Raw genomic sequence first — 9,312 nt, forward strand, 5'->3', positions numbered from 1 at the left:
AAACTCTTTTAAGTTATATTTACTTTAAGAAGGATTGAAACAAAACATTTTATTGGTTTTCTTGAAAAATCGTATTGTACTTTAATCACTTTTTGTTACCTTGCATTTCCATACATGCTAGTGATGCCCCAATATAATACAAAGGTTATGTTTGATGATATAGCTATTCTAAGTATGTTTTACCCATGTGGGAAAAATTATGATTTGATTTTGCTATGTCGCAATAAAGTATGTTTTGCTATGTTGCAAATAAAAGATGTTTATCATATGTAAAAAGTTAATATTTTTGACTTTTCAAATGCTATTGAAATTACAAGATATATATTATATACAAAAATACTTTAGCTTAAATGGCGGGTACATATGCCACAACAAATGTTGTGTGCATGATTAAACGACTCACCAATGCTGAGCGCGTATTGTTCACAATACCATTGTGTTACACTTGCCAGACATGTTGCGGACGGTAGACCGACTACCAAACGAGTCACAGGATGACTCACATAGTACCCGTGCAAACTTATGATATGAGTTTGAAATTGATTTGGATCCATTGAGATCTTATGATTTATGATGAAAAATGAGAATTTGAAATGACTATGGAACCATTGAGCTGGGTTTGAATGATAACATGATTTATCAAATGAAAAAGTATATTTCAAAATGAATTTACTCAAATAAAAAAAAGGTTTTAATAACTTGTTTGACGGACACTAGTGTGTTTATACTCAGCCTTTTTGCTGATACTATGCTTTGTATGTTTTTTCAATGGTTTTGTTTTTAGAGTAAATCCCTATGGCACCTCGACGGAGAATGGATATGCGTGCGGAAGATGAACCCGAGTTAGAGTATGACTCCCTTTTTGTTTAGATCTCTTTATTATATTTGAGAGACTATTAGTTTAGTCGTTTAGGTTTGGACTATTTTAAGAATGTAATTTGAACTTTGAACTGATTTCGATTTTGTTGTAATTTTCCTTTATTTTGGAAAGTTACGACTTCTGTTATGTTGCATTGGTTTAACCTTTAAGTAACCCCTTAATTGTGTTGGCAAAATTAAGCTTTCGCTTCATTAATACTAAATTCCAGTTAGTGTTTGCCTTCATAATTCGAGGCGGTTATAGTTAGTATCAAAGCCAAGGCTTTGGAAACATGTCTAAAATTTAGGAAAATTAAAAGAATACGAAAGAACAAAAAACTAGAAAGTTTCATTGTAACATCCCGGAAAAACTCGGAACGTTGAAAGAGAGATTTTTATATTTTAAAAGAAAACTGAGCAGGACCCGAGTTAAACCAAGATGTCATAAAGGCACGAGAAAACAAAATTTTTTGAAAGTTAAAACTTGCGGATCGAGTTCTACTAGAGTTATTGTAGATTATTTAGTGATATCATAGTCTTAGCAGCGGATAAAAGATATGAAACCAAAAGTCCAAGGAGTACATCTTGAGAGCGAAGTCGCCTCTTAAACAAATCCATTCCTAAAAAGTTAGTAAAGTTCAAAATTAAAATATTTCCGTACTCTATCTATTTTATTCTTCAGGTGTAATCCTCACTCCCCAGCCTGTAACTTAACTCACTGCTAGTTATTAACCCCGAAAGGAAAACAACATCATCGCAGGATCGTTAAGATCAAAGGTGCACGTCAGCAAAACATCTCTAATAACATTAACATTATAACATAAAGCACAATGGCAACATACCATACGTCGGCTACAGCTCAATAATTACTTTTTAATAAATTTCAAAGGGATTCATTGAGTCAGTCAGCCATACTGCCGGACCAAACCCCAAACTTTAAGAGTGAGACAATACATTATGGGGAGCTAACCCCTAAGCAAGTCTCTACCATAGGCAACACGCCTTATTTCGGTGCCTAAGGTTAAGTATGCATACCCCCGCGATGGCTCATAATGCCCCCATAAACCGCGAGTAAAATCTTTCCACCAATCGACGTCATACTACGTCTACTTTAAATTTAGTGAGGTCATACTACCTCTACTCATCAAGTTATTGAAATCATATCTCTTAATTAAGAAAGCATAACATCATCTTCATACTTTATTCAATATATTATTATTATTATTATTATTATTATTATTATTATTATTATTATTATTATTATTATTATTATTATTATTATTATTATTATTATTCCTTTATAACAACCAATCCACGATGTACAAAGTTTTACTGTGTGTACGTACCTTAAGAAAGCAAAAGCAAATCTTAAATGAACCTATCAACTTCCCGTCACGAATCAACTTCCTACATGATTAAATCGTACATACGGGAATAAGCATAAATTCAAACATTCTCAAACCACAATCAAAGCGCACACACACACACACATCTAACATCAAGCCACACTTGCAAACAATTCATGATCACACAACATACTTCATCACAACATAACATCAAATAAAATTCAGATTTAGTATTCTGCCCAGAACAATATGTTAACACTGTCAAACTGAAATTTTGACTTCACCGTTGCATCCGAAAGGCGTCAAAACCCCTGGGTACTAATTTTTTTAATTCATAATGTACTCTAAGCATTTTTAACCTATTTTCAAGCCAAAAAAATGCTCCAAAAACAGATTTTTTTACCATTTTTCTAACCCTATGGGATTTACCAAAACTCATCAACAAATGAATTCCAAATGGTTCATTTCCTATTAAATATCAATGGCCAAATTTATATAATTCTTATGAACCATCTTTGAGATTAAGTTCATTGTTCAACAATAATTTCTTTATACATATTTGTATTTTTTTTTCTAGCAAAAATTATAAATTTCTCATATTAGCCAATAAAATAAATAACTTTTCCACCAAATACAAAAAAAAAACCACACACACATTTTTTTTACATGAACATTCATTTTTATATATAAATTTTAAAATCACCCATCACACAAACTAATCCTATTCTTCACATATATGCACATCTAAAAACCCTAAAAAGAAACATCCTTCATCAATTTAGATAGAAAAATACATCCCAAAATCATTCATGAAATTTTAATTCATAAATTAAACATGAATTATAAGATAAAACATATAATAATCATAGAATTTTAAATTAAAACTTAAGAATCAACATAGATTAGGAATTACACTTACAATTGTAAAGAAAAACACCAAATGATGAAGGATAATGGAGTTAGGCAAGTGGATAGGAGGAATTTTGAGAGGATATGTTTTTTTTTTCTTGGAAACTTTAGAAATAAAAGGATGCCACAAATGAAATATGATTAAGGAATTAAGAAGGGTTAATTATATGGGATTAATGCCTTGATCTTTTATTACTCTAAGGGAGTTACAAACTCCACCAAGAGTCCCCATAGGGCCGACCACTTTCCCTCCTATTATTTATTTTTTCTTTTTTAATTTTTTTTTTGAAAATAAAAGATGGGTTAAGGAAAAGTTTGAGCCCAAAATAATACTAATTGCCAATAAGGATTGCAATCTCATGACCAAGCCCAATAAAACATAATATATATATATATATATATATATATATATATATATATATATATATATATATATAAATATATATATATATATATATATATATATATAAATATATATATATATATATATATATATATATATATATATATATATATATATATATATATAGAAATAATATTACTAGTGAATTATTAAATATATCAGGGAAAAATATCAGGAAACATATCGGGGTGTTACATTGATGTTACAAAAAAAAAACTACCAAAAATTTTAGGATATTAGGATAATGAACACCTATTCGGGATTAGTACCAAAGTGAGGATTTAATTCATGAACCTTAAGTATAAAGAGTAAATAAACTTGAGTCAAAATGGATGCTAGTGAATAAGTAAAGGCTACGTAGCCAAAATTTGAAGTTTTTACTCTAAGACTAAAAAAGTAAAATCATAAATAATAAAAAGTAAAGGGCATGTTGTTGCAAGGAAGCTAATCATCCAATAAAAAAAGTGTTAAGGCTATAGTGGGAACTTGAAAGAGTGTTATGCAAGTGCATGATTTATTTTTATTTTTATTTATTTTTTTTTGTTTTTAGAAGCATAATTTTGATTTTAAGTGGTTTTTATGAAATATCCTAGAGATTAATGCTCAGACCTAAATTTACCGTTTAACAGAACAACCTAAACTCATTCTAGATAAGAATGCCTAAATTCGTTCAACAAATTGCAAATCAAAACCTCGATGTATATATATATTATGTTTTATTGGGCTTGGTCATGAGATTGCAATCCTTATTGGCAATTAGTATTATTTTGGGCTCAAACTTTTCCTTAACCCATCTTTTATTTTCAAAAAAAAAAATTAAAAAAAAAAAAATAATAGGAGGGAAAGTGGTCGGCCCTATGGGGACTCTTGGTGGAGTTTGTAACTCCCTTAGAGTAATAAAAGATCAAAGCATTAATCCCATATAATTAACCCTTCTTAATTCCTTAATCATATTTCATTTGTGGCATCCTTTTATTTCTAAAGTTTCCAAGAAAAAAAAAACATATCCTCTCAAAATTCCTCCTATCCACTTGCCTAACTCCATTATCCTTCATCATTTGGTGTTTTTCTTTACAATTGTAAGTGTAATTCCTAATCTATGTTGATTCTTAAGTTTTAATTTAAAATTCTATGATTATTATATGTTTTATCTTATAATTCATGTTTAATTTATGAATTAAAATTTCATGAATGATTTTGGGATGTATTTTTCTATCTAAATTGATGAAGGATGTTTCTTTTTAGGGTTTTTAGATGTGCATATATGTGAAGAATAGGATTAGTTTGTGTGATGGGTGATTTTAAAATTTATATATAAAAATGAATGTTCATGTAAAAAAAATGTGTGTGTGGTTTTTTTTTTGTATTTGGTGGAAAAGTTATTTATTTTATTGGCTAATATGAGAAATTTATAATTTTTGCTAGAAAAAAAAATACAAATATGTATAAAGAAATTATTGTTGAACAATGAACTTAATCTCAAAGATGGTTCATAAGAATTATATAAATTTGGCCATTGATATTTAATAGGAAATGAACCATTTGGAATTCATTTGTTGATGAGTTTTGGTAAATCCCATAGGGTTAGAAAAATGGTAAAAAAATCTGTTTTTGGAGCATTTTTTTGGCTTGAAAATAGGTTAAAAATGCTTAGAGTACATTATGAATTAAAAAAATTAGTACCCAGGGGTTTTGACGCCTTTCGGATGCAACGGTGAAGTCAAAATTTCAGTTTGACAGTGTTAACATATTGTTCTGGGCAGAATACTAAATCTAAATTTTATTTGATGTTATGTTGTGATGAAGTATGTTGTGTGATCATGAATTGTTTGCAAGTGTGGCTTGATGTTAGATGTGTGTGTGTGTGTGTGCGCTTTGATTGTGGTTTGAGAATGTTTGAATTTATGCTTATTCCCGTATGTACGATTTAATCATGTAGGAAGTTGATTCGTGACGGGAAGTTGATAGGTTCATTTAAGATTTGCTTTTGCTTTCTTAAGGTACGTACACACAGTAAAACTTTGTACATCGTGGATTGGTTGTTATAAAGGAATAATAATAATAATAATAATAATAATAATAATAATAATAATAATAATAATATATTGAATAAAGTATGAAGATGATGTTATGCTTTCTTAATTAAGAGATATGATTTCAATAACTTGATGAGTAGAGGTAGTATGACCTCACTAAATTTAAAGTAGACGTAGTATGACGTCGATTGGTGGAAAGATTTTACTCGCGGTTTATGGGGGCATTATGAGCCATCGCGGGGGTATGCATACTTAACCTTAGGCACCGAAATAAGGCGTGTTGCCTATGGTAGAGACTTGCTTAGGGGTTAGCTCCCCCTAATGTATTGTCTCACTCTTAAAGTTTGGGGTTTGGTCCGGCAGTATGGCTGACTGACTCAATGAATCCCTTTGAAATTTATTAAAAAGTAATTATTGAGCTGTAGCCGACGTATGGTATGTTGCCATTGTGCTTTATGTTATAATGTTAATGTTATTAGAGATGTTTTTCTGACGTGCACCTTTGATCTTAACGATCCTGCGATGATGTTGTTTTCCTTTCGGGGTTAATAACTAGCAGTGAGTTAAGTTACAGGCTGGGGAGTGAGGATTACACCTGAAGAATAAAATAGATAGAGTACGGAAATATTTTAATTTTGAACTTTACTAACTTTTTAGGAATGGATTTGTTTAAGAGGCGACTTCGCTCTCAAGATGTACTCCTTGGACTTTTGGTTTCATATCTTTTATCCGCTGCTAAGACTATGATATCACTAAATAATCTACAATAACTCTAGTAGAACTCGATCCGCAAGTTTTAACTTTCAAAAAATTTTGTTTTCTCGTGCCTTTATGACATCTTGGTTTAACTCGGGTCCTGCTCAGTTTTCTTTTAAAATATAAAAATCTCTCTTTCAACGTTCCGAGTTTTTCCGGGATGTTACAATGAAACTTTCTAGTTTTTTGTTCTTTCGTATTCTTTTAATTTTCCTAAATTTTAGACATGTTTCCAAAGCCTTGGCTTTGATACTAACTATAACCGCCTCGAATTATGAAGGCAAACACTAACTGGAATTTAGTATTAATGAAGCGAAAGCTTAATTTTGCCAACACAATTAAGGGGTTACTTAAAGGTTAAACCAATGCAACATAACAGAAGTCGTAACTTTCCAAAATAAAGGAAAATTACAACAAAATCGAAATCAGTTCAAAGTTCAAATTACATTCTTAAAATAGTCCAAACCTAAACGACTAAACTAATAGTCTCTCAAATATAATAAAGAGATCTAAACAAAAAGGGAGTCATACTCTAACTCGGGTTCATCTTCCGCACGCATATCCATTCTCCGTCGAGGTGCCATAGGGATTTACTCTAAAAACAAAACCATTGAAAAAACATACAAAGCATAGTATCAGCAAAAAGGCTGAGTATAAACACACTAGTGTCCGTCAAACAAGTTATTAAAACCTTTTTTTTATTTGAGTAAATTCATTTTGAAATATACTTTTTCATTTGATAAATCATGTTATCATTCAAACCCAGCTCAATGGTTCCATAGTCATTTCAAATTCTCATTTTTCATCATAAATCATAAGATCTCAATGGATCCAAATCAATTTCAAACTCATATCATAAGTTTGCACGGGTACTATGTGAGTCATCCTGTGACTCGTTTGGTAGTCGGTCTACCGTCCGCAACATGTCTGGCAAGTGTAACACAATGGTATTGTGAACAATACGCGCTCAGCATTGGTGAGTCGTTTAATCATGCACACAACATTTGTTGTGGCATATGTACCCGCCATTTAAGCTAAAGTATTTTTGTATATAATATATATCTTGTAATTTCAATAGCATTTGAAAAGTCAAAAATATTAACTTTTTACATATGATAAACATCTTTTATTTGCAACATAGCAAAACATACTTTATTGCGACATAGCAAAATCAAATCATAATTTTTCCCACATGGGTAAAACATACTTAGAATAGCTATATCATCAAACATAACCTTTGTATTATATTGGGGCATCACTAGCATGTATGGAAATGCAAGGTAACAAAAAGTGATTAAAGTACAATACGATTTTTCAAGAAAACCAATAAAATGTTTTGTTTCAATCCTTCTTAAAGTAAATATAACTTAAAAGAGTTTTGAAATTCATTCAAAACAACTAGAATATAGTTCATAAGTCTATAAAATCATTACCAGAGAAGATTTCATAAAACACTATTTTCTTTGATAGGAGATAGTTTTGCCGGTAATAAAATCGATAATTGGTTTACAACATACATATCAATTCTCCAACAAGGCCCAAATTAATCAAGTCGTTATAATACCTTAATTAAAATGAATTTAAGGTTGTCCAATTAGATTATAATTGGTTATGCCAATTTATAACGATTTTACGATTACTTTCGACAATTTAGGTATTTACCGTTATTTAAATAATGTCTTAAATCCATAAAATTTATAAACCATCTAAGTTAAACTTATTTTATACTATGAGGCAGTAGGGTACTAATGCAATTATAACTTTTTTTATATAGTTCTATTCTTACTCAAATTTAATTATCAATATTACACCTTTTAATATTTAAACAAGTTATTATTAATTTGATAAATTAGTAAATAATTAATAATTAGCTTAATAAAAATATACCAAAGTTCTAGAAGTCATATAACATTTTTATTAGGCCATTCAAACTTATAAAAGTCATGTATGATGTTTTATTATTTTGTATTAGACATTTTATCGATAAATAGAATAAAATAGGTTTAAAATTATTTGAGGTCGAATAAAATATTATAAAAATTCTATGATATTAAAGAAGCTATTTTAAGGGGTATAAAATTTTAAATAGCCATATAAAAATCATGTGGGGTATTTTTAATAATTAATATCGTTATTTTACCGATAAATCGAATAAAATTTATTTAAGTCCATATATGGTCACGAAATCCAAAAGAATTTTTCAACATGTATCTACTATTTATATAAGTGTCTCATAAAATTTTCATGTCCAAAAGACATCATTTAGTATTTATTTTATACTTTACCGTTTTCTAACTTATTGATTATTAATAACCGACTAAAACTTATTAAGATTCTTAAACGTCAACAGAATCTTCCCAAACTTTTACCAATTTTAGTTACTCTCCATATGAGTATGTGATAAAAATTTCAAATCCATATATCTTTATTTGTCAATTATTTTATATTTCACTATTTTACAATTTATCGACAAACAATTAACGATTACTCAAAAATCATGAAAAATTTCAAACCAAATATATTCTGGCCAAATCTTGTTGGAGACATTACAATATGGTTTTATTAATCACTTTGATGATCAAGAGTTTATCTAATACCATGTTTTATAATAAAAGCATTTAACACCTTAAAATCCATTAAAATATCAATTTAACGAATAAATTTCAACGAATAATATCCAAGAGATTTTCTTAACATATAGCTGCTGGAAATTACTTTTAAAATGCATTTCAAATATTTTTCAAGTCCATATAATCTTTTTCATCACAATTACTCTCACAAAATATTGTTAAACATGCCTTTAAACATACAACAATTCATAAAATCAACATGCATGATGCCAACAATAAGAATACATGTAATAATTCATCCATACTCAAAATTATCATTTTGAGATTACTTTTTAAGATTTAAGAACTTCTCTTTGGGAATTTTATTTTTAAAACGAGTTTATACACAAACTTTCCCAACTTGTTCTTAAATCCTTTAAAACTCACCCCATGTG

The sequence above is a fragment of the Amaranthus tricolor genome, chromosome 3 (assembly GCF_026212465.1).
Source record: "Amaranthus tricolor cultivar Red isolate AtriRed21 chromosome 3, ASM2621246v1, whole genome shotgun sequence".
NCBI lineage: Eukaryota > Viridiplantae > Streptophyta > Magnoliopsida > Caryophyllales > Amaranthaceae > Amaranthus > Amaranthus tricolor.